The sequence below is a fragment of the Apium graveolens genome, chromosome 4 (assembly GCF_009905375.1).
Source record: "Apium graveolens cultivar Ventura chromosome 4, ASM990537v1, whole genome shotgun sequence".
NCBI lineage: Eukaryota > Viridiplantae > Streptophyta > Magnoliopsida > Apiales > Apiaceae > Apium > Apium graveolens.
The window spans coordinates 155,817,959-155,823,740 of NC_133650.1; positions in this window are offsets into that span (position 1 = coordinate 155,817,959).

The following is a 5,782-nucleotide window of genomic DNA, read 5'->3' on the forward strand; positions in this document are numbered from 1 at the left end:
TAATGAATACAACACAGAGGGGGGGGGGGTGAATGTGTTTTATACAATTTTAATTGCTTTTTGATTTTCTTTAACTTGGTGATCAAAGCAGCTAATAAATGTAACAAAATTATGCTAACTGAAATAAAGACAGTGCACACAATATTTCAAAACTCACTTAATTTTATATAAAAATCAAGGTAGTGTTTTGCTACAAATTCTGGGTTCTTTGTATGTTAAGAACTCAGCTTCTTCCTTGAGAGAGTTACAAGAAATATTAGATGTGTTTGATACATTTAAAAGCAAAGGACCAGTGTTTACTTTATAGATTAGTAAACACAGGTTTACACAACATGCAATAGAATGTACTAAACCCTACTTCAAGTTATCTCTAAAGCTTTCCATTTCTGGCTTAGTGTATCTTTACAAATCCTGTGAATCTGTGACTTTCCTTTGTCACTTAATCTTGGCCTTTTATCTTGCACTCTTCAAGCTGCTTTTGTAGACTTTTCAATCTAAGTGATTAGATCGTTTGTTAATTAATAATCTTGAATATTTATCTTGTCTGCATCTTGTACTTGAGCTTCATATCAAGATCTCTAGTTTGAACTATGGAGAACTGACATCTCGATAAGTATAATGGCTTATTGAGATCTCTTAGTTCTCTATAAGGTTTTTACGCTTCGAGGTCTTTGAGTTATCTATAAGTGAACTTGGCTTGTTGAGGTCTCCAAATTTCTGCATGTAGAAATGACTTATCGATATCTCTGAGATCTCTATAAACATTTTGACTTGTTGATATCTCTGAGATCTCTAATGAGAATTTGACTTTTTGATATCTCCATTCTTCATGTCTTCATTTGGATTATCGATATATCTGAGTTCTCTAATGCATAAATGACTTGTCGATATCTTAGAGATCTTTATATACATTTTGACTTGTAGATATCTCTGAGATCTCTAATGATATTTTGACTTGTCGATATCTCCAATCTTCATGTCTTCATTTGGCTTGTCGATATCTCTGAGACTTCTCTATAAACTATTTTGGACTTCTCGATAAGTCATTCTTGAGTTCTCGAATAACTTATCTATATGACTTGATCTGTGACTTGTAGATATCTTGACTTAGAATACTTTTCCCAAAACAGATTTATTCAACTCCAAGCTTCTTCACAATTTCTATGAGGCATGATCTTTTTGATCTTCTTCCAGAGTTTATTCTTAGGCTTGAGACTGTTTACAGAAAAAATACTCCAATCTAATCTTTGACATTATTACAGACTCAAGTGATACAGTACAAAATACAAATTTAGATTATCATACAACTAATTATTAGGGCTGTCAATTTGACTTAGTCTTGTTATATTATAGGCATGTCTTACACAACAATCTCCCCCAACTTGTGAGAAGATTGTTTATCACAAATTCATGCCTTGTAACAACATTAACCCCAAGTTACAATGAACAATAGAACATTACATAAAAATTGATATAAATACAACTTTTATACATTAAGTGATTTCTTGAGTTTGAAAGATACAATCATCATACAAATTTCTCATAGCATGTTTCTTTTCTAATGAGGTCCTTTAACTCTACAAGTACTTCCAGTCCCTCTATGATTTATGTCCCTCTTAGAGCTTTTACAAGCTTGAGCTTCTCATCTAATGATTAATTATTCAAGAAACCAACCCTAATTCTTGAGAATCTGCCAACCTTGATGTTCATAAAATGTCCATCGTTGGTAATTTTGCTCATCCCCTTTTCCTTGAATTCTTCAGATTTTTGTATAAACATTTATATCTCCTCAATATACTTTCTTTCCCTCTCCTCTTTTCATCCTTTCCTCTTGCTCTACTTTCTTTCCTTACTATCAACCATACAGCCAATACAAACCTCCATGCCTTTGTACTCGTATCCTTATCCTTCAGTAAGCTTATCACCCTCTTTATCTCTATGGTTGAAAATATATGTAAGTCCTTAACAATACAACAAGAATTACAGAAGGGGGGGTTGAATGTAATTCTGCCTACTTTTCTTGATTTTAAAAATGTTCTCACTTAATACATATAACAGTGTTTGATTTGTTAAAGTGCGGAATAGAAAGATAATTGAAATCAAAACACTAAGTAATAAAACACAAGGATTTAAAACTTTCTGGTGGATTTGAATGTATCCACCAGATATATATATATATATATATATATATATATATCAGAATGAGAACTCTGTGAAGCTTTGAATAGCTCACAGCTGCTTTACAAGTTGAACAAACAAACTACAGAGAAATTCTTGCAGAATACAACTTGATATATTTCTCTGAAAATAAACTTGCTTAGTTAAATGTTCTACGTGCTACTCTTGGTTTATATATCACTAAGTTACATAATATTAAGACAATATAATAAAATAAAATATATCTAACCTAACTCCATGCTGCTTCACTACTCTTTTCCAACAACTTTGAAAATCTTCACATTTGCATGGAAATGGTAATGCTTCTTTGTTCTCAAAATCCTGCTTAACAGGCTGCCACATTCCTTTTGCAAACACCCAACGCATGTGACTGTGTTGTCACTATTAACAGCTATTTTGAATTTGATCATCCGTCAGGACTATGTTGGCCATACGTCGGGAACTTTGTTGATCATCCGTCGAGAGTCTTGTAGATCATCCGTCGGGAGTCTATCTGCCACTTGACTCTATTTCACTTATACATAATTACAAGACATCTCATATTTACAATTAGTCAACCTATTCTGCATATCAATCTAGTAGTCAACATGACTTAGAGAACCCTACACAATCTACCAGACTAAAACATGTTGTTTCCAGAAATGAGCTACAATACTTATTTGTTACATAAGCTACACTCTCGATGGATGTCAAATTGTCATCCGTCAGGACTATAAAGTTCATCCGTCGGGACTATATTAGATCATCCGTCGAGAGCTACAAATTTCACTAAGTTAAATCTACCAAGGTATTGTGTTTAACTTATCATCAAGTTCACAACATATTCCTAACAATCTTCCCCAATTTATGTCTACTGGAATTGTAGCCATAAATTAAAAGAAACTTGATGATAACAAAACACCCTAAAACTACAGATTAAAATGTAGTAGATAAAACTGATAAGTGCTACAATTTTATTGAAAATTGAACAAAGCAAAGTGTACAAAGAGTTCTCACAATCATTATCAAGGTGCTCCTCTAGTCTGATCAGATGATTTCTATTTCCTTAATTATCTAGATTTCTTCCTAAGCTTCCTGTTATTTTCTTCTATTTGATTCCGGAGTTGTTTGTGGAATTCAAGTTCATCAGCTTCAGATAGATCCAGCTTTTCTTGCATTTCCAAGAGAGTCTCATTGCTAGAGATACTCAATTGGTCATCCAGTTTGAAGAATCTTCTAACACCCTTATTGTGACGACCTCAATCTCGGGGTTAGGAAATGAGGACTCACACACCTCTAATCTACTAATTAAATATGCATAAACCCCGATTAACTACTAACATGATCAACAGGATAAAGTATGAGACAAGATTACAACTACCAATCACAAAATATAACTTCCAAACCCAAAATATTATTAAATAACCATTATCGATTCCGGCTGGGAACCGACAGATAACCCATTGTATCTTTATACACTTCTTTCTAGGCGCGAGCTCACTCATAAATACCACTACCTGCTCTGGCAACCGGAAGCCCTCAACACGGTAGGGACCACCAGGTACGCTCTTACGAGCAGTGCGCCTAAACCTGGCCATCTTCTTGCTTAACTTCCATGGTTAGATTAAAACAAAACAAATGAGTATAAAACTCAGCAAGTAACTATACAGCAGTTCTATAATATCAAATCACAATATGCTTTACCAAACTCAGGGCATTCTGCTTTATTTAATCTAGGTGGCAGATTTCCATCTTTTGGGTTAAGGAAAGGTTTCCGAAGAAAAGTATGGGGCTTTCAAGGAACAAGGCTCAAAGCAGGACGAAAGCCGACATTCATCACAAATCATTAAAGGATCAAAATAGATCTTTTGATAGAGGAAAGCAACAATATTTCAAGATATAGAATCAGTTATATGATCAGCAATTTCAAAAATCAGGGTTCTCAAGCTTTAAGCTCCACAATAACATAATCAACTCTTTTCAAAGCAATATAAACCATTTTTTATTTTCAAAATCAATTTACTGAACAAAAGTTTCAGTTCCCCTTTTTAAATAATCACTTAGAACCCTTGATTGGATTACTTTATCATTCCATTTCATTATATACGGGTGATCAGCCCGTATCGACCTCCATTCCGGTCTTTAAGGTACCAATCGGCATAATTTCAGCCTTAAGTTGGACTAGTCCCACTAGCCTCTTACCATGACTGGACTAGTCCCACTAGCCTCTTATGTCTCAATCCAATCCATCAGGAATTCATTCGAAAAACCTTGAGTTGGAAAAACAAATAGGTTTTCTAAAATTCATTTTATCATTACCAAGCCTTTGAAATCATTCGGACTCTTTCAAGTCGAAACTCATTCTTAATTCAGATTTTAAAGAAACAAAGTTCAGGGAGTGAATCAAAGATACGCAAGGAACAATTCTCAAGAATTCCGTATCAAGGATAACAAGGCACTAAATTTGAAGGATCAGAAATAACTTAGGGATCATTAGGGTGATCAAGAGAAACAGGGTATCATTAACAGAGTTATCCAAGATAATTTTAAGGTTCAATATGATCATGGCATTATAGGAAACTTAAACAGAAAGGCAGATTATCAATGGGTGAAATCAATAGGATTATCAATACCAGGTTATCAAGAACAAAGGGTATTTCAAATCAATATCAGGGTTTCATAAAGCAAGGGTTTCATACTTTAACAGTTCAATACTCTACATGGTATGAACAATATTTCCTTTACAATCATTTACACAAGTACTCAGAGTTACTTGCCTGAAATTGCTTTCCTGAGGGTTGAACTACTGCCACCTAGTATACTTTTCCCTTTCCTAGCCCGAATGCCCTCACGCTCCGAATCTACAATAAAACCAGAATTCTTAATTAGATTCCCAACTCTCGTTCCCGGAACGATCACTCTATACGATAACTCGATTATATCCTTGACTCAAACTATACGAGTATAGCTTATACAAATAAGCACACAGCACATAGCACATAGCACAATTCTTTCTCATAGTTTTCATATCCTTATATACCTAGCAATCAAAGCGTACTCGCTTGACCTAGGCTACTTCTCAAATCAAACTAACACGACTCTTTTACGAGTACTAGACACATTCACAACCAAACATTTACGCGCATACTATCACTTATATCAATCGACTTAATTCCCTTTTCTTTTATTCCTTAATTCGAATCAAAACAACAATCCAATCAAGCAAAAATCAAAGATTTTCACATATAACACTCAATCATTCTTTCAATTACCAAAATCAAGTTTTAACCTTTATTTCTTATGGCCTATTCGGCCTTAACACTTATCACAATCAAGAATCAAACATGCAAAAATAGATTTTGACATGCAAGGTTATATACCACATTTCTTTCTTGTTTTAATCCCCTATTAAATCATTCCATTCATTTAGTCACCAAACCATGCACTACTTAGTGATTTCAACTCAATCAATCCATCAAATCAACATGCATACATTTAATCACCAAGTTATCCCCTTTTTATCTTGTTTTTATTCGGCAAGAACATAATTTTCAATTCAAAGAATGCACTCATTGATCTCCTTTAAAACTATCATGCAATTGCTTTTAAATCATACAAACTTAGT